General features: G+C 38.2%; 1 protein-coding gene across 1 annotated transcript in view; it reads left to right on the top strand.

Annotated features, from left to right (window-relative positions):
• Positions 1-5,911: 5,911 nt before the first annotated feature.
• The window catches only part of SERPINB11 (serpin family B member 11), a 37,217-nt gene continuing 21,938 nt past the window's right edge, over positions 5,912-21,190 (top strand). Inside the window, exons 1-2 of the mRNA XM_001365751.5 lie at positions 5,912-6,344; positions 6,589-6,705. The gene's annotated coding sequence lies outside the window, so the exon portion shown is untranslated. The remainder of the gene's footprint in view (positions 6,345-6,588; positions 6,706-21,190) is intronic.

Genomic DNA, 21,190 nt, shown 5'->3' with positions numbered 1-21,190 from the left:
ATTTGCATTTCCCTAATTATTAGCTTACATAATTATATAAAGCATTTTACCTGATATTGATAGCTTTGATTTCTTCTAAAATCTGCTTTTTCATATTCTGTGACCATTTATTAATTGGCTACATTTAATCTATGCTAAATTAAACAAGTTGTTCTGGACTTTGCTTCTAGTCTTTTAGCAAATCCTGGCATAGACTCAGCTCCCTAGACTCTCATTCCCTAATCCTTAGACATTCACTCTCATCTTCCAGAGCTACAGAGTTGTAGCCCTCTCTAATACTCATTTATCTAAAGCCATTAAGAATAGAAGCCCATGAGCTACTTGTCAACTCCAGTTGGGGATGGCTTGAGACCCAAGGCCCCTAGAGAGGCTTACAATAAGTTTCTCCCATCCAAACAGACACCAGACAGGAAAGAGGAAGAGTTACTTGTTTTGGCTAGTCAGAAGTTTCTGAATGCACTCCAGTTATGACTCAGAAGCCAATCAATAATCTAGCTCTTTACCGCCTACTTAGAGAACTGGAACCAAGTATAGAATGTCTGTCTATATTCCAAATTTGGGAGCCTGGCCCTTTCATTGCACATTACTAAGCTTTTCTAGAAGGCAGGCTCTCCAGACTCCTTCCATTGCCTGCTCTGCAAATGGAACTCCATGAGCCTGACCCCCATTACATTAACAAAGGACTAGCCTTCCTCTTCTAATGCCCTGCAAATAGTGGATTTTGTTGGGCTCCTGGAGTTAAACATTCAAGTATAGTTCATATTTCCACAGAGGTTTCTTCATAGCCAATTTGTGAAGCAAGGTGTGCCAGGAATATCATTGTAATCTTAAAGTGAGATTAAGGGACTAGTGGTCTTCAAGTATCAGGTCATTTTATAGATGAGGAAGGATGATGATGACTCCTTGTAGCAGAGCAGGTTCTCTTGCCTCCTTGGAGCCCTTTGATGAGCATAATTAAGCTTTCTGCTGATAGATAGTTCCCTAGGCAGCCTGATCTTTATCTCAATCCAACACATTCACAAAGCTTCAAGTTACTTTATCAAAGTCCTAGAACTGGCAAATCTGCTGATGATAACTCATTGTGGGACTAATTGATATCTTTATAGCTTCTTTTGTACACAGGAACTCTAAATGACTATATAAGTTTATAAATGACTTGGCGAATTGGAATGTGTTGAGTTTTCTGAGGTGTTTAAAAACGCCTTGGTGACAGTCAGTGACAAGTGCCTTCTTAATTGCCAGCAATTCATCTCACTGGTAAGACAGGACACTTTAAAAATAAATCCGACTCCATTCAACAAATATTTATTATATAGTTTTGCATTCTTTCTGTAGGATAAAACAAAAACTGTCCTTCATCTGATATACCTTTTTACCATGAGTGCTTGAATGAGAGTTAAGAAACTTTTCCCCCAATCTGTGGAAACTTAGACATGGGCAATAGTATATGCCCATGCTGGAGAACCTATGGCACCCATGCCAGAGGGGACTGCTCCTCTTCCCCTCTCCACCTGCACCTGTGCAAACCTATGAGGATACAAAGACAAAATGAAAACTAGTCATATAATCATTGATTTGGGAATTGTCAGGAATGATGGAGATACAGACTCTTGGGGACCAAGTGTCCCTTCGCCTCCCATATGAGAGATTAGGAAGTGGCTAAACTTCAAAACTTAAGAGATGTCAGGAGCAGAGTTCAGTGGTAGAGTAGGAAGAATTCTAGACCAGACCCCAAGATGGTGAATTTTGTTGTGTAGTGGCAGTGATAAATCACTTAAGTTCAGTAGTAGTAGCTATGGAGAGGGGAGTCAGATAGCTGGGGGTTGGAATTCCTGACTTTTAGCTTCTTGGAGGAGGGTCAAGGGTTCTTGAAATAACCACCCTTCTGGAGGAGTGTTAACAATTAATAGTCAAATGAGTACATGATCCTAGATTTAGAAGAGTAGTAAGCAGCTAAGCAATGAAAGGAAAAATCTCTCCATTGCCTTATATTACTTCTCTGAGTTCTTCAGATGGTACAAGTCTGTTGGGAAAGATGGATTGCTCCTCAAATTTATTTTTCTTCCTTAGGGAGACTAAAATCTTAGGGCAGTGTTATAAGTGTGTTAGCCTATATAGGTTGTTCAAGTAGAAAATGAGAATGTAGAAGTGCCTGGATAACAATTCAAAGTTTTTTACCTTTTTGGGGAAGTCTAAAAACATAGAATGGTACTATAAAGCTTGAATCCTTTATAGATTTCTAAGATAGAAATCAGAGGGAAAGACATTTCTTGATTATTATGTGCTCCCAGGGGTGCTTTATATAGTTTTGCATTCTTTCTGTAGGATAAAATAAAAGCTGTCCTTCATCTGATATACCTTTTTACCATGAGTGCTTGAATGAGAGTTAAGAAACTTTTCCCCCAATCTGTGGAAACTTAAGACATGGGCAATAGTATATGCCCATGTTGGAGAACCTATGGCACCCATGCCAGAGTAGACTGCTCCTCTTCCCCTCTCCACCTGCACCTGAAAAATGAGGACATTTTTCACTTCTCCCATCCCTCTGCCCAGCAGCCTAATGGTGTAGAGCACAGCTCTACAAATTGAAGGTAGTGGGGCTCACATGCAGTGTGAGGGTTGCAGTTTGGGCATTCAGTCTCTAAAAGGTTTGCCATCATTGGTATATGCCACATTGCCCAGTGGAAATTCTGAGTAGGGGTAAAATGAACCAAAGAGATTATAGGTATCTCATCTGAGCCTGAATTTGGACTGTGTAGGTTCAGAGCTTGAGAAACTGGGTCATGGGTTACATATACATATTAAAAAGTGTCCATTTCTAGGAGGTAGGTTATAGTAGATGCCTAATTAGTGATCCTGAACACTAGAGGAATGCAGAAAAGACTAATAGTTATGAATAAGGAGTAGTCGGGAAAGGAAATACAAAGGCACATACTATACTGCCAAGGTTGGGTGATCACTTGTTATATAGAATATCCTTGTGCAGGGACCAATTGACCTGGTGAGGGATGATGGACTCTGAAGTCCCTTCCAATTCTGAGATCCTATGATTAATATATGATGATGATAAGCTGCTTACCAGCTGTACATATTTATTACTGCGATAGGGTTATGTGGAAAGGAGCATAAAAAGATAGACATTAAAAGAAAAGGGGAAGGTTTTCAGATTCAAGAGAAGCATTCTCTATCTTGGGAAGCTTCTGATGCTTGAATAGCTTAATTTTATATGATGAGGCAAAGAAGATGAAGTTGCTTCTAGAACACACGCTGTGTTGACTTTTGATTTTACCCAGTCATCTGCATAAGACTTCAAAAGCACTCTGGGAAGTATAACTGACTGGACTGAAACTAATTACCATAAGCCAAGGTGGAGTGTCTTACTGTGAGAGCTGGCTTTGAACCAGGAAGGGTTATTCAATAGGAGAGACTAGATCTTTTCCATCTCCTGCCTGGAGGTGCCAAATCTCAAAACTGAGGCTTTCAGGGAGTCAAAAAGAAGACAATTCTGCTAATCCTAGGCTAAGGGTCATTAGCTGAAAGAGGGAAGAAACCTCCAACTGAAAATATTGTTAACACTCCAGTTGAGATGAATACACTATCCTATAGCTGAGCCATTGATGGAAGTTAGTTAGGGACTACATTTGTCCATTGAATAATGAGTCCAAAAGAATGTAGCAAATCAATTTGTACAGTAGAGATGCAGTGCCCTGAGAAGAATACAATCTGAAGGTCCTAAATGGCATACATCCAGGGGCAGAATCTTGTCCCACTCAGTCTGGCATCAGTTGCTTCATAATAGAGAGAGCTGCAAAGACTAGGCTTGTCTAGTCATCTAGTGACTGGTCTCATCCATCCCAGCAGTGGATTTATATATCTGGCTAACATACTGCTCCCTATGAGGAGTACCTCATCTGCATTATCCACCCTGTGCAGATTCTGTTATACCTTTGAAGGAGCCAACATCGGTTGGCAGAGTTGTTGTCCTTTGTCCTTTGTTTTCATAGAGGACCAATGACATCACAAGCGTGATATCTTGACTTGCAGATGAGTTGGGTTTAAGTAAGACAGAGTTCTGGGAAGTTGTAGCTTCTCTTTCCCTTCCAGTGTCACTGAAGTCCAGTGGCAAGACAAAAGTCAGGATGATTGCTGATGGTTCAGGTTGCAGTGAATGACTTTGGCATCTTTGATGTCTGACCAAGCTCTAGCCACTCCATGGCTTCCTTCATAGTCTCTGAAACAAATTCTTCTGCTCTTCCTCCCATTCTGCCAGGGAAAGTCTTCACAAGCTTGGGGTAGACATCCCCTTAACTCGTTCCATGGGTTTGAGGCCTGTTGGTTACCCTCAACCTGGTTCATCCTATCTGCTGAGATGGTTTTTACTGAGTGTGACTGCTATCCAGCTTTATAGAGGTGTGACCATTTTACATACTACAGCTTCTTGGAGCCACTGGTAAGTTTGTAGGTAGAGTAGTGATGCATCTGGCACCACACCATATCTCTCAATGAATTTTGAGAAGATCCTCTGAAGAAAGGAAGATCACACAAATCCTGAATTTGGGGTGCTGTGAGTTGCTCTGACCATGAGCATTTGCTACAAGATACTTTAAGTCCATATTTATGCTTTACCCTCTCACTGACTATGCATGTGAAGGAAAGTAACCCTGTTTTTTTGGAGGGGGGATCTGATCCTGGGATGCTGAAGGTTTATTTATTCTCTTCATATTTTAAAAGTTGCAAAGCTAAGAGTCTTCCCCCCCTTACCTAAAATAGAAAAGAATAAACAATGAGACAACATTATGTTTATGTATAGAAGAGGAGATGGCATTTGAGAAGGGGAAACAGTAGTTTTAGTTAGAAAACCAGGAACATTTCTGTTCATTGCTACTTGGATGATCTTTGACAAGTCACTTCTCAGTTTCTTCATCTGTAAAATGAGGGGATTGAACTAGATTACTTGAGAACCCTTCTAGCTCTAAACCTGCATTCTTTTCACCTGGACTGTATTTGGAAAAATAGAAGGGTGGTGCCTCACGTCTATAAAAGTCTTTCTTAAGTCAGCTTTATCCTCAAATCAGACAACTACAGTATTGAACCAGACTGTCTTAAGTCCAGTCCTTTTTTCCTTTGGGCTCATGGGAGATGAAACTAGGAGTCATCAGAGAGGTAGCTTAGCCCTTCTAATGAATGGGTATCAGGTTTCTAAGTGAATGGAGCCTGTAGGTGTGGTTGGCTCAGCATTAGAAAATTCTTCTGGTCTGGTCAGCAAAAGACTTGACAGATACCTGGCTCTTTTTCATTCTGCTGGTGGGTGTGTGGGTCTGTCATCCAGTTTTCAAGAAAACAACTGGATATTGGCAGTTGTAATTTCAAGCTAGTCTTTGCCAGTGCCTGGCTCAGAGGAGTCCTTTCAAATGTTTCTTCCTGATTTTGTAGTCTCCGAGATGGGAAGAGCCTACTTCTTAATGAGATTGTTCAATGGTTTACCAACCCTAAAGACCTTTCTTTGAAGTGTGAGTGTCAGAAATATAATCTCCCAGTTAATTCTCTGATTTCTTTTGAAGACTTGAACTGATGGGCCCCAGTAAGCTGGGTGACCCTCCGTCACTTTGGTGGCTTAGGCTTTTTTCTTGCTTTCCTCTTCATCCTAATGCAGCCACATCCCTCCCTCCACCCACCTGAATCAGCTCTCAGTTCAAGGTTTGCCAGGGGTGAGGCCAGTCTGTAGTTTTTCCCCACCACGCTTTTAAACTGTAACCACAAATTAAGCTCCTTCCTTGAACTCACTCTGCTATTGTTTTAAAGAGACCTACTCAGTGATTACCCAAACACCATATAAAACAGATGGCTCAGCCTGAGGGTGGGATGTGCCCTGCTAAATGCCCTTCTTTCCCCTCTGGGGGTTCAGGAGCCACTTAGAAAACCCCACTCAAATACACTAGCTTCTGGAAGGAGGAACTACTTCCTTCTTTAGTAGAGCTTCTTTTATTTTTTTAAGATCTTTCTTTAAATCTTCAGGGACAGAGTTGAGGCTGAGAAATCTCCCTACATTTGTCACTGAAAAGGGAGATGAGAATTAGGCGCATGTCTGGAAATCAATCTCTGCCCTGCAAGAGTGTTTCCAGGATGGGCAACAACCCAGAGCCAACGACCAAAGGGATTTCCTTATAAGTGTGTTATACCTCCCTCTGCTCCAGGTGACTGAAGAGGCTGAATCACTAGGACACAAACAGAAAGCCTCCAAGGGGGAGGGGCAAAAAGGCAAAGGATTTATATTTCCTCATGATGGATGCAACTCCAGCCTCACTGGTCAAGCTGTAAACTTCACCTGGAAAAAAAGCAAAAAGGTAAAAAAAAAGGGAAAGGAAAAGAAAAAAGATAAGAGAAAAGAAAATCAGAATATTATAACTATGAAGCTAGCAACAGCTGCTGTGAATGGGGAACCAATGAAGGCAGTGGAGGAAAGTCACATTCTTATAGCATAGAACCAGATGCTTTTTAAATGATGGGGGAATTTACTCTTAAGGCAGACTTTGGTGATGACATTTGTAAGTCTGAATGCTGTCAATTTCATGTGATTTTTTTTTAAAGCCCAGTAAAAATGAGCCTCGACTTCTTGAGTAACTAGTGGAAAGGATCCTGGATTTGGAGTCAGAAGGCTGACATTTGAAACCCGGCTCTCTACCTTAACCCTCTGTGCTACTTTGGGTAAGTTACGTGTTCTCTCTTGGCCTCAGTTTCCTCAGCTATAAAATTAGGGGGTTGGACTAGATGGCCTCTGTAGTCCTCTATATTGAAGGAAAGCTTATTTTCAGGGGAAGGATAAATAAATCCAAACATTTGTTGGAGAGGTGAAAACCTTTTGATTTTATTCTGAGGCTCACTCAGGCATAGTTTTCTTCCTCATGAATGTGCTGTCATGAGATTGTAAAGAGATGTAGCATAGCTGATGGAGTGAAAAAATAGAGACATTAGCTCCAACACACTGGTTCTGTGAGTGCCTTGATTTGTGTCTTTGGATAATTCCTTTAATTTCCCTATGTGTCAGCTCCCCACTCTTTTTGAATGGAGTTTCTCTTTCTAATTCCTGCTGCTGAGTTTTGTTGGAAATATATAGAAATGCTGATGATTTATGTGAGTTTATCTTGTACCCTGCAACTTTGCTAAAGTTGTTAATTATAGCTCCCCACTCTTTTGAAACAGGGAGAATTGTATCTGTTAATTCAGGAAGCAATTATGAAGATTTGCCTCTGTGAACAATATATAGTATCAGAATCTGAAGTATCAAGCAGATGCATATTTTTAAAACTCTATTTATTGTAAGGAAATGAATCATTTGCAAAGTTACCAGGTTTTTTTTTTTAAAGGCAGATAAGGTAAGGCTGAGACTGAGATAAGAGCTCTGAATTCACCTTCCATCCCCAAGCTATCCTGCATCTAGAGCAGGCACACACCATCCTCATACAAAAGAAACTTCCTACTTCTTTCTCTTTTAGTTTGAAAAAAGATTTCCCAGGGTGCAGTCTTCTCGGGACCTTTACTGTGACTGCATATCTGTCTGAGATTCTGTCTGTTACAACTGTTCCATGTTTGCATTTTTCCTTTCTTGAATTAACATATAATTCAAAGAAAATAAGAGATTTAGAACTCATCACCAATAATGACTGTAAAAATATGAAGGACAGACTGTTTAGTGAAAGGAAAAGAACGTGGGAAATGGGGAAATAACTGACTGGAGATAAATAACCCATTGTAGGAATGGTCTTAGAGGTATAGGGTCAAAAATATGAGAACCATAAGAGACCTTAGTGATCAACTAGTGAGGCAGCAGAGTTAATAAAGAGTTGAATTTGAAGCCCAAAGAGGCCTGGTTTCAAATCCCACATCAAATGCCTCCTAGCCATGTGACTGGGCAAATCATTCAACCTCTGTGGGTCTTAGCTTCCTCAGCTATAAAATAAGGAAAATAATACCTATGGTACCCATGTTAAAGTGTTGTTGGGAGGATCAAATGAGATAATGCATTTAACACATTGCATAAAATAGTCAGTAACTATTAACTAGTCCCTCATTTTATGGATGAAGAAACCAAGACCCTTCAAGGAAAAGTGACTTGTCAAAGGTTACTTGGCAAATAGCATATTTAATAATAACAATTTAATGTCTATATAGTATTTTAAGGTTTGCAAAACTTTTTACATCTACTATTTGTTTGGATCCTTACAACAAACATGTGATCTAGAGATGATAATTATTCCTATTTTACAGATGAGAAAACTGAGGTTAAGAGAAGTTGCCTAGGGTCATATAGTAAGTGTCTGAGGTAGGAATCTTTTCAAGGACAGGAATGTGGTCTGGTCCTGGGGATTTATTATCCTCTTCAAGACAAACTTTTCTCTATGCATGCCATCTTATCCTTCAAGTCAAATGAAGAACACTTTTCTTACTTGAAAACAACCTCTTTCTTCATTAGTACCCCCGCCTCCCCCACCCCAAATTTCTGAAGTGGACAGTTCTCATTTCTTGAACCAGAACAGCTTACACCTTGATATTTCTTTTTTTACCCACCTCAGTTCCTTCCAGACTCCCCCCTCCCCCTTCCTGTTCATCTCCACATCCCCAAGCTATCTTGCCTCTAGAGAAGATACACACTATCCTCATGCAAAGGAAACTTCCTTAGATTGGTTCTTTCTCTTCTAGTTTGAAAAAGATTTCCCAGGGGGCAGTCTTCTTTCCTGTGACTGCCTATCTGTTTCTGAGTTTTTGTCTGTTGCTCTTGTTTCATGTTTGCTTTTTTTCTTTTCTTGAATTGACATATAATGAAAATAAAATAAAATATTTAGAACTTGTCACAAATAATGATGGTAAAAATATGAAGTCTTTCTATTTTCTGGTAGACAGAGGAAATTTCATTTGACTAAGGATCAACATGATTGCTCAGGGAATTTTGGAAGGAACCATGGTCAGCTGCTAGAAAGACTGACAGAACTCTGGGACAGGAGTGAAGAAACAAAGCTATGGACCCCAGCACTGATACACTAAAGTATAAATTTTAAAAACCATGTAAACAAGCTTGTGGGTATAAATCTTGGTTTTCTCCTACACTTTTGGTGGAGTAGGAAGAGGAATATAAACTGACCATAAACCACATTAGATTAGATCTTCCTAGTCACTGATATTTAAGTGGTTAGAAGTTTATAATTTATTTAATAAATAAATTCAAATAATACAATATTCAGAAATATAAAAAATATTTGAAATTATAAATCCAAGCTTTATGTTTTTTTAAATTACAGAATATTCTCTTCTATCTCTTTTTGCTAGGCACATGACCAAAATGAGTTTTGTAATTCAATGGTTACTTTGTGAATACTAATAAAATATACTCTAGGGAAAAGCAAAATGGGACCTGTCCTTAAAGTTCATGTATTAGAGACTAGAATTCAGTCTGTCATATCCAATTTGGAGTATATTGAAGTGGGTTCAAGTTTATTATGTATCTGAAGGACCTTATAAATTCTCCCCAACAAATGGACCCCAGAATATTAATAGAGAGGCTTATATAGATGAAATTAAACTATAGAGCTCTGTTAACAGCCTTTAAAAATGTTTTAGTGAATCAAATTGAGGTGTAATCTCTCCCCTACACCATCCCCTTTTCATATTCAATAGTCCTTTTAAGAGAAAAAAAAATAACATTGATTCCCTTTGCAATCTGTCTCAGACCTGTGTTAGATCATGTCAATCTTAGGTATCCTCATAGCTGGAATGAATAATTGCTCTGCTTCTTAAATGATTTAGTACAACTAGTTCATGTTAGAAGGAGATTATGGACATCATTTCCTAGATGGATGCCAGGGGTCATTATTTTGATCTCTCTCAACTTATAGATTCTTCATTTAATTTTCACTACTTTTAAGGCTGAGTTCCTGGGATATATGCTTTACTTTGGGCTCCTGCTGAGGCACTGTGCTCCTTAGTCTTTCATATTTGGACATTCAGCTCATTCACTGGAATACCAAGTTTAGTGAGGAATGATGTAAATGCCCAAGTCAGTAAACAAACAGGGTTACACCCCAGAGAACATTGCTCTAGAGAACTGTTTGACTCTGACACTGCAGAAACGATGTTTACAAATTCTCAGGAGGATGGTTTAATGGGAGAATTCAAGCGACAACCTAGGCTGCACACTTAGCAAATATACTGGCAAAAAGACACTGGCAGATACAGAGGGTCCCTGTCCCTCTCTCCATACCATCTTCTCCAGGACATACATATTGATGGTTTGATATATTCTGCTCCTTCTGGACCAAATGGTGATTTGGTATCTATCTACCTTCAACTATCTTGAGATAAGGCAACATGATTAAATAAATTTAAATTATGATGTTTGATTAATCCAAAGTATAAATTTTGCCTTGAACTTACTATATCCCTAAGATATTGTTTAATAGCACATAGGATCATAGGATTTAGAGACAGAGGAGACCTTAGAGATTGCCTGACCCAACCACCTCATTTCAAGCTATGAGATGCTGAGGTCTAGAGACTGACTTGCCCAAGGACACACAAGAAGTAAGTGTCAAAGTCAGGATTTGGATTCTACTGATTTAACACATGAAATTAATTTGCTAGTAATTATACAAGTTTAAATTTAGGGTAGTCAAATGGAATTTTGCAAAATGGCCCCTTCCTCTCCCTAGCCATACATTTCAGAAAAACTATTGCCATCTACCTTATACATCAGGAGATTCCTTTGTGACCCTTCAGGGTTTTTGGCTTTCAACAATTCTTCTTTCTCTGAAAGCCTGCTAATATTCCTTGAATCTCCAAGGAGATCTACTCTGCAGTGGGAGGAGCAAGGTTCTTCTAACTATTAAAAAAATATATTTTATCTCCAAGGCTTACTACTTGTGTGAACTTGGGTAAGACACTAAAATTCCTAGGTCTCAATTTCTGCATCTGTAAGATGAGGGAGTTGGACTAGATGGCCTCCTAGGTGGCTTCTGGCTCTAAATCTACCATCCTGGGCCATATAATAGAAGCATTAAACCATGAATACAGAATATGCTGCACATTTAATGTCTTTTCCAACTTCTATGGCTCTGTGAATGGGCTCTATTTGGTTTCTTGGAGGAGACATTAATTGGTTATTTCCTCTGACTTCTCTCATCCCAAATCCTTAGAGATAACCCCTCAGTCAAGTGGGGCTTCCTCAGTAAAGGATTGATGTCACAGATGTCTTTGCCAAGGTTAGGCCCCAAGGGCTAGTACAGTATGCATCTTTTTGACTTACTAGATATTAATTTTGAGACAACAAAGGGTCCAGTTTTCATGGAACTTCAGAATCTCAGAGTTGTCAAAAATCAAATCAACGTATAGTCATGGATGTCAAAACCAAATGAAACAGAATTCAGTTGCTCTCAGAACTGTTCTAATTCTTTATGGTATAACTTTATATTTTTTTTAGGATTAAATAGTAATGGAAAAATGTCAAGGATATTATAACATTTTGCAGTTTATATATTAACATAGGCTTTGCCTATGCCTTAAATTCTGAGACATTTCTCCTCATAATCATCATAATAATGTGGTTGTCACATTGGATCTAAATGTCAAAATTGCTCCAAAATGATGTTGATCTTGCTTTTCCTCTGCAGAATTTTATAATTCAATACCTATTCGACCAAGCATCATTTCTAACATATCGATCATCCTTGTTCACTCATCCATCAAGTGAGTAGGGAAGTCCCTACCTCTATGTAACCCATTCCATTTTTAGGATAGCTTTAAATTTTTTATTTGGAGCTACAAGCCACCTTCCTGCAAGGGACTGCTCCTAGTTCTACCCTCCTCTGGCCAAACAGTATACAGCAAAATACTTTTTTGCTTGAAGAAAAGAGGACTCCTATCAAGTCACCCCTAAATCTTTTCTGCTTCATTTTTCTTCAAATTAACCCATATAGTATGAACATCCCTTGATATATGATCATTTCCCTTTGAGAATAGTCCAACTTGTCACTATCATTCTTAAAGGAGACAGTGTAAGATTGGAGAAAGAGTGCCGGACTTAGGATCAAGAGAGGCCAGGGATTAGATCTTGCCTTTAACACTTTCTAGCTAAGACTGGGGTTAAGTCATTTTAGATTTCTGTCTCTTGCTCTCTCCTTACCTAATAATACTGGTAATGTCTATATTACAAGGTTGATGTAATATTCAAATAAGATCATGCATGTAAAGTGCTTTGTAAACATTAAAGTGATATATAAATATTGGTTAAAAATGAAATGAAAATAGCAGGATTATCATTGCACTCACTCAGGTTATTATTAGATCTAGCCCAAGACCATATTAATACTGACTGCTTCCAGATTATATTGCTGACTCACAGTAAACTTTCACTCCACTGAAACCTCCAGATATTTTTCATAGAAACTAGTGTCTTGTCATATTTCATTGATTTCATATTTATGAAAAATATTTGAACCCATGTCGACTTTGGAACTAAAACCATTCAGTTTGATCTTATTAGGTTAAGCTCATCATTCTATCTTACCAGTATCTCCTTGAATTTTTATTCTTTTACCAAACATCTTAATTCTTCTTCTCAGCTTTATGTATTTATCACCTTCCTTTATCTAAGCCAGGGGTTCTCAACCTTTCAATTTGTAGCAATGAGCATACATAATGCATATCAGGTATTTACATTCCGAATCATAACTGTAGCAAAATTACAGTTTTGAAGTAGCCACCAAAATAATTTTTTGGTTTGGGGTCACTGCAACATGAGGAACTGTATTGCAGGGTCACTGCATTAGAAAGGTTGAGAACCCCTGATCTAAGCCATTAAGAATAGAGTGAAAGCCTGCTGTCTTAAGTGCTAATACTTTAGAGACCTTGCTGCACCTGTATATATGAAGGCATTAATGGATATACTTTGGAGAAATCCTCCAAAACTTCCTCACCATATTATCATTTAATCCATATCTCTTCAATTAGAGTAGGAGGTCCAAAAATCTAGGGGAGGCAAGCAGGTTAAGCAGCAAGTCAAAAAGCAACTTTGCTAAAAGAACTGAAGTGCATCTATTCTAATTACAAATTGCATTTCTCTTCTGAGGCTTACTATCTGTGTATACTTGGCTTAATCTTGGGCCTCAGTATCTCCATCTGTAAGGTGAAGGAGTTAGACTAGATAGCCTCCTAAGTTCTTTCCATCTCTAAATATATGATGCTAGACCATACAATTAAAGCATAAAGACAGGCCCTACTCTCATGTTTGGGCATGTGAAATAAATAAAGCATATCTCCTTGCAGCTTGTGTTTAATTCAACAACAACAAAACTTTGGCTGTATTGTTATTCTAGTAAAGCCAACTTTCCCAAGAGGCAGTAGGTTTATATTCCAAGAATAGAGAAACCAACTCACAGGGAAGCCTATGCACCTTATCATCCTTCCAGGTTTTCAGTGACAAGAAGATGGGATAAGCAAGCACTATGTTAGGAAACAGAATTGATAAAAAAGGGTTCAATAATATTGTTTATAGCCTACATATACATATGAGGGTATCAAAGAATTGTAAGAGAGACATGTGAGAGAGAATATGATTCTAAAATGCTTATAATAATTACCCATTCCCTTTGGTTTTAGAAGAGAGAAATGAAAGGAGTTTTCTAGACATAAGGGACAAATGATGGCAAAGCAAAGACCTTAAGAGAAAGGCTGGTGTTAAAAACTGTGGAGAGGTTAAAGGGGATGAGGACAGAGAAAAGGCAAGAGTACTGGGCAGGTAAGAGATCATCAATATCATTGAGTAAGGGAGTCAGAAACCAAATTACAAGAAGTTGAGAAGTGTATGGTACGAAAGTGGATATAGGGCAATAGTTTGAGATGATCGCAGGGTAAGGTAAAGGTATTAAAAGAAGCTGAGGCATATTCATAGGCAGCAGGGAAAGAGCCAACAAATAAGGAAATATTTGAAGGAAAGGAGGGGAGAGAGAGAGAGAGAGAGAGAGAGAGAGAGAGAGAGAGAGAGAGAGAGAGAGAGAGAGAGAGAGAGAGAGAGAGAGAGAGAGAGAGAGAGAGAGAGAGGAAACAATGAAGGCAATAAAGATCCCCAAAGGGAGTAGAAGGGGGAGCTCATGGCAGTTGCCTCTGCTGTCTCATTAAAGTTGCTGTGGTTCAGTTGTTTCAGTTGTATCCAACTCTTTATGACCCTATTTGGGGTTTTCTTGGCAAAGATATGGGAATAGTTTGCCATTTCCTTCTCCAGCTCATTTTACAGATGAGGATCTGAGGCAAATAGGATTAAGTGATTTGATCAGGATCACATAGCTAATAAGTGCCAAATGTCAGTGGTCGAGACCTAATATGAACTCAGAAAGATGTCTTCCTGATTTCAGGCTGGCATTCTATCCACTGCACCACCTAGCTGCCCTCCCATTAAAGTAAGAGGAGGCAAAGTTTTCTGCTAAGAGGCAATGTGGAAGGAGTGAAATTGGATTCTTGAACAGACAAGGTAGTTTGCAACAGCCACTGAATGCTCAGTCAGATTTTGTCAATAAGATTGCCATGTTCAATCAGTTGTCTCTACAAATGTCTTTTTTTTTTTTGCATCCATCCCCTCTTTCCTTTCACATGGCTACCACCTTACCTCAGGCTTCTCCTCAAAACTATTCTAAGAGCCTCCTAACTGGTCCTCCTGATTCTAGGCTTCCCACCTCTCCAATCCATTCTTTTTATTGCTACCAAATTAATCGTTTCAAAGAAAGTACAGGTCTGACCATGTTACTATCCTTATATCTGCTAGAATCTTTAATAACTTCCTATTGCCTTGGGTCTAAAATATAAATCCCTTAGTCTGTTGTTTAAGGGCTCCACAATCTGGTTTCGATTTACCTTTTCTGCTTTATGTCATTAATTCCTTTCTTATATTCTAGGCCACTGTCAAGTTGTATTATTTAGTATTCTCCAAACTCAAGTTATAATTTCTCTTTCTATATACCTTGGAGTCTGCTTCCCAACTTCTATTCTGACATACATCAGAGATTTAAAAATAAACACAAATCAACCATGAATAGACATGACTTTCTACTATGACTTGAATTGCATATGTATATGTTTGCATAGATGCATATTTATAATATTATATATATTTGTAAGAGAAAGAAATAGATGGAGGCAAGAGGAGACAGAGGAGAGAAGGACAAAGAAAGGGGTTGAGGGGGAGACGGTGAGACAAAGAGAAGAGAAGGGAGGAAAGAGAAAGACAGAGAGAGACAGAGAAACAGAGAAACCCATGCACATGAACTGGAAAGAACATTTGGTTCAATTTCCTAATTTTTCCCATATGGAAACTGAAGCCCAGAGAGTTTAAGTGATTGTCTAAGGAAGTGTCTCTGGGGGGCAGTGGAGCTGGGTGCAAAAGCAAACTGTGTTACTTGCTACCTTGACGTTGGGTAAGTCACTTCATTTTCCTGGGCTTTAGTTCCCTTCTCTGTAAGTGAGGAGACTGAACCATTAGGTCTCAGAGTTCTCTCCCAGCTCTAAATCTGTGGTTCTAATCTTATTCATAGTGTTACTAGCAGAACTAGAGAAAAGCAATCAAACTTGTCCAGCCAGCTCCCGAGACACACTTTAGGGGAACCAAAAAAGGAAGACAGGAAGGATGATTTGACATACCTTTGAGCCTGAGAAGGAATGCTGATCCCTGCTTAAGATAACAAAGTTTCATCTATGTGCATTACATTAGTTAGTGACAGATTAGTTGACTTCTGCCTTCTGAGGAGATTTGTCTTGCAAAAGTCAGCTGACAGTAAATGTGGCGATGTCATATGTAGAAAGTGAGAGATATTTCTTTCCCAAAAGGGTTTTTAGCAAGAAGGGAGTTTGGTATTCTCTTTGCATTTCTGGACTCTTCTAGATACACAGAGAGGAGATTTTCCCTTCATTCAGAGAAACTTGTATAAAATGTAATAATAATTAACATTTATTTAACATTTTTTGAAATTAAAAAAATTTTCAATTAAGAAAACTTTATTCTCTTTCTCATTTCTCTGATCTTACCTCTTTCTCACCTCCCTCCCATTTCTCTCTCTCCATTCCTCAACTTCTCTTTCTATTTCTCTTCCTCCCCCTTTCTTCTCTCTCTTTCCTATTTCTCCCACAGACACACAAAGAAAAAGAAGATCTTTATAAAAGATCTGCATAATCAAACAGTGTGCAGAAATGCACATCTCCTGCATATTTAATTCATTAACCTACTTTTTGGTAATGGGAGCAGCATTCTTCATTTTTGGTTCTCTGAAATTATAGTTGATCATTGCATTGATCATAGTTCTTAATTAAACCTTTCAAAATTGTTTGCTTTGATAGTGTTGCTATTGTAGAAATTATTCTTTTGCTTCTAGCACTTTGAGATGTGAAAAACATATTGCATACATTATCTCACTTGATTTTTTAATAACATGCCTATAGAGGTAGATATTACTATTATCCTCAATTTGTAGATAAGGAAACTAAATCTAATAGAAGTAAAGTGGTTTGCCCAAAATTCAGTTCTTCTTATTTCCCAACCCATGATTCTCTCTACTATAACATCTAGTTTTCATTAGAATATAATGCTAGGAATGGCACTGCCATCTAGTGAAAAACAACCAAGAGACATGCCGATTGTGAAGTAACTTGGCCAAGGTCACATATCTAACAAGTATCCAAGCCAGGATTCAGTCAGGTGTATTGTCTCTTGGAGTCTAATATTCTTTCCATTATATCACATGGCCAAACAATTGAATTTACCTTACTATCACATGCTTAGGTTAAAAAAAAAAGTCCCAACATTTAATCCATTTTCTATTGTTCCTTTGCCAGTATTTACTCCTCCACTTCCCCATTAAATTTAGTTACATAGGCTTTGATGGTATGAATAATTTGGGCATGATGGGAAAACATTTAAAGATAATTGTTCATATTTACCTAAGATCATCAAGATCATCACTTGGAAAACATTTCTGTCACTGGATATACTGGGCCAAGCCAAAGAATGTTATGGAATAAATGGTACTATTGACCTCAACTTTTTATGCTCCTTTCTCTGTACCTCTGGCATTCTCCTCAAGCAGTAAAGGTATCTCTTCAGTCTCCCACTTCTTTTCCTCGGAAGTTAATTCCCAAGCTAATTTATACCCCTCAGGAGCATCATACTTTAGTAGATAGTCTTTGTAGTAGGAGAGCTTTGAGTTCCAGCTACTTGAATAGACCAGCTGCTTGGCCCTGAATAAGGAACCTGGCCTCTTGACACCCTAAACTACTGTCTAACATTCTAGTGGAGAGCATTTTCACACCAGGAAGTTCCTTACACTGAGAAAATCACATATCTGAGCCAAAAAACCTTCCCAAATGAAAAGAAACACAGCTCTCCAAACCCAAACCTCATTCAAGACCCAAAGGAATTGAATTTCTTCATGATGGAATTTTAAGTACCCTGACACATCATAAGGGAGTATTAGAAGGGAGCCGGCAGTTTCTTGATATTCCTTAATTTATTAAACATCCTCATCCAGAAGAACTTATAAGAAAGGACACTATCCATATCCAGAGAAAGAACTGTGGGAATAGAAATGCAGAAGAAAAACATTATTTACTCTATTTGCTTACTCGACCTATTTTTAAACAACGTTCTTTCTAATCTTATTAAATTCTGAGCAGATATCTGTGTTATATGAACAATGGAAGACTGAGCTTGAAAGAATAATGTAATCAAACTCACTAAAAGTTAAGAGCATCTCCTCTCACCTAGGATAGCAGTCTTGTTATAACCACTTACATGTGATCATCCATCTTCTTTTCCCCCCCAAACCCTCAGAAGTCCTTGCATTCTGTCTTAGTATCAATTCTATGACAGAAAAGGGCAAGAGCTAGGCAGAGTTAAGTGATTTGCCCAGTCACACAGCTAGAAGAAGTGTTTGAGGTCAGATTTGAACCCAGGTCCACCCAATTCCAGGCCTGGTGCTTTATCCACTGAGTACCCAGCTTCCCTAGATCATCCATCTTCTTGATCATTTCCAGTGATAAGAAACCCACAGCTTGAATTGTTAGTAAGATCTTCCTTATATTGAATGAAAAAAGAGTCATTTCATTACCCTTTTTCTCAAATCCTTTAACAACTTTTCCTCTCTACCTCCCAGCTTTCACTTGACCTAACTGGATCCAATACTAACATGTCATTTTCTTATTGGCATATATAGTTCTGCTAAATTTCCCCCATTCATCCTAATTCTCTACAGAAGTTTAATTGCTGTTCCACACGATAGCATATTTGAATACTGAAGCATAGGTTTTCAGGGATCATAGGCTCTGCTATCAAGAGCTGGAAGAGACCTAAGACATGATCTAGGGCAAGAGTTCTCAAACTTTTTGGCCTTAAGACCCCTTGTAAACCCTCAAAAATTACTGGGGATGCACCAAAGATCTTGTATTTATGTGGGTTATGTCTATCAATATTTTTATCACATTAGAAATTAAAACTGGTGAAATGATCAAGTATTTGTTAATTTATTAAAAAATAATAGTGAACCAATTACATATTAAATACCACATTATAATGAAAAATAATCATATTTTCCAGAACAAAAAAAATTAATGATAAGAAAGGAATTATTTTAAATATTTTTCAAATGTAATGTCTGGCTTAATTCTTGACAGGAGTATTCTCATATCTCTCTCTGCATTCAATATGTTGCTATATGACATTTTTGTTGAAAGATCTGAAAAAAAAAACTGGCCTCACAGATATGTATTTGGAAAATGGAGGAGTAATTTAATAGGCAAACAACATAGTAGTATCAATATGGAAATAGTTTTGACCTCTTAGACACCTTGAAATGGTCTCAGAGACCCCATCCCCACTGGTTCTCAGACTACACTTTGAGAACCATAAATCTAGACCAACACTCATTTTACAGATGAGAAAACTGAGGCCCAGGGCAGCAAAGTGACTTGCCCAAAGCCATTCCAGTAATAAGTATTAGAGGAAGGATTTGAACCTGGGTACTTTGACTCTGGAGTTCAGTGTTCATTCTAGAGGTCATCTAGTTTAATTTCAACGAAAATCATGAATCCCATCTAAAACATTCCTTTCAAGTGTTTATCTAGTTTTACTTAAATACTTTCAGTAACAGATGATTCACTAATCCCTGACTTAGTCCATTCCATTTTGAGGCACCCATCGCCAAGTAAAGGATACCTTAATTGTAAGATTTTTTTTCCTTCTCATATTGAGCCTCCTCACCTTGGTATCACCAAATGATGACCTGAGCAACAGGACATCGATTTTGTGACTACTTCACTACTATCCCTTTCTTTAATAATCCCACGTCTCCCTCCTTCCTCCCTTCACTAATTCATTCATTTTCATTATCATCCCATACCTCTCCTACTTTTTATGATTAAACAACTTGAGAAGGCTATTTCCAATAGGTATCTCCACTTCTGACCTTATTATTCAACTGAAACCACTATTTCCAAAATTACCAATGGCCCCTTAATTGACAGATTCAATGATTGTTCCTTATTCTTCATCCTTCTTGAACTCCCTGTTATCTTTGAGACCATTGATCACTCTTCTTGATACTCTTTTCTCTCTAGGTTTTCTGGACACTATTCTCCTGGTTTTCCTCCTAGTTATCTGACTATTCTTCCTCTGTCTCCTTTGCTGGACCCTCAATCAGATCATACTCTCTTACCATAGGTGTCCCACAAGGCTCTTTCATGGGTCCTTTTCTCTATTACAAACTATTTAACTTGACTATTTCACTTGATCATTTTTCATTTGTACTTTTTACTTGGGAATCTCATCAGCAATCTTGGATTTAATTATTATCTTTAGGCTAAAGGTTTTTTGAATCCAGTCTTTTCTCTTGACATTTAGTCTTATGTCTTCGGCTGCCTATTAGACATCCAAAGAAAGTATTATAACTTAAGAGTACTAAACTTGGAAACATGCCTAATCTGTGTGATCACTTTTTCAGACTCAGTTTTCCATCTCTGAAATGGTATTATTTATTGAATTTACCTTACAGGGTTGTGGTAGGTGCTTTGAGTTATAGATGTGAAATTATTGGCAAACCTTAGGGGATATTTACATGATATTTTTATTCTTACTAGTTATAATTGTATACCCCAAAGCCCTTTATAAGATGGGCTGTGATCACTTCCTACTCAGCCTGGTTTATTTCCATCTACAGAAGTAGGGGGGAAAGTAGCTGGAAGCCACAGACATGTTTCATCTATATTATTGTTTTGCTTAGTACTGCTTTATTTGTTTCCAACTATTGGGACAAATATAAACAGAAGCCAGAGGAATATCTCTGGCAGCTTGGTGGTACCATAATAATTCATAGGTAGTTTCCTGGTAGAAAATACCTGTTTATTTACGCAATAAAGCAGAAAGTAACATTTTCCCCTCACTCTGAACTTTTCTTCCAAGATGATCATGTAGGAATTTTAAAAAAGCCTTCCCTAAAGGTTACTCCAGTGGGGTGGAGGTGTCCTAGATTTTTGGTCCTGAAAGGTACGGTAGTAGAATGCATGCACTAACAAATTCTACCAAGGATTTAAGGATTCAAGATGGGCTCTATGGCATATTGTGTGTCTATTGAAAACTAGATTAGGTCATTTCAGATACGCTCATGATCAGAGAAATAGCTAGCATATAATTATTTTTGGCTACATGAACTCATAAAGACTGTATACTAAATAACAACAGGAACTATATTGGGGGAGAGCACTTATTCAGGGTCTTGAAGCTAAAACAGATAAAAAGGAAACAGAGAACAGAATAGCCAGGTGCCTCCAAGAGATTGTCAATGTCCTCATCCTACTGCAGGTCTCTCTTGGCATCTGGTTTCCTTCTAGCTTTAGCTGAAATACTATATCCTCTGGATAAGGTCTCTTGGTTCTTTCAGCTATGGGCACCTTCCTTTAAGTTTAGCTTGTATCTGTTTGTTTTTCCTGTGTATAAACAAACACACAGACACACATCATTTCAGATCAGGCAGTTTTGCTGATTACAAAGACAAGTGTAAGATGTATATGAAAAATACCAAGGAATCAGCCTAAAGAGACAATGCCCTAACCTAGTTGAAAGATTGCCTTTGTGACTTGTTTCTCCATTGCTCATTTGTATAAGAGGAACAGG

This window comes from Monodelphis domestica, chromosome 3, assembly GCF_027887165.1.
Source record: "Monodelphis domestica isolate mMonDom1 chromosome 3, mMonDom1.pri, whole genome shotgun sequence".
NCBI classification, from domain to species: domain Eukaryota; kingdom Metazoa; phylum Chordata; class Mammalia; order Didelphimorphia; family Didelphidae; genus Monodelphis; species Monodelphis domestica.
This window is presented reverse-complemented; position numbering and strand designations above follow the sequence as displayed.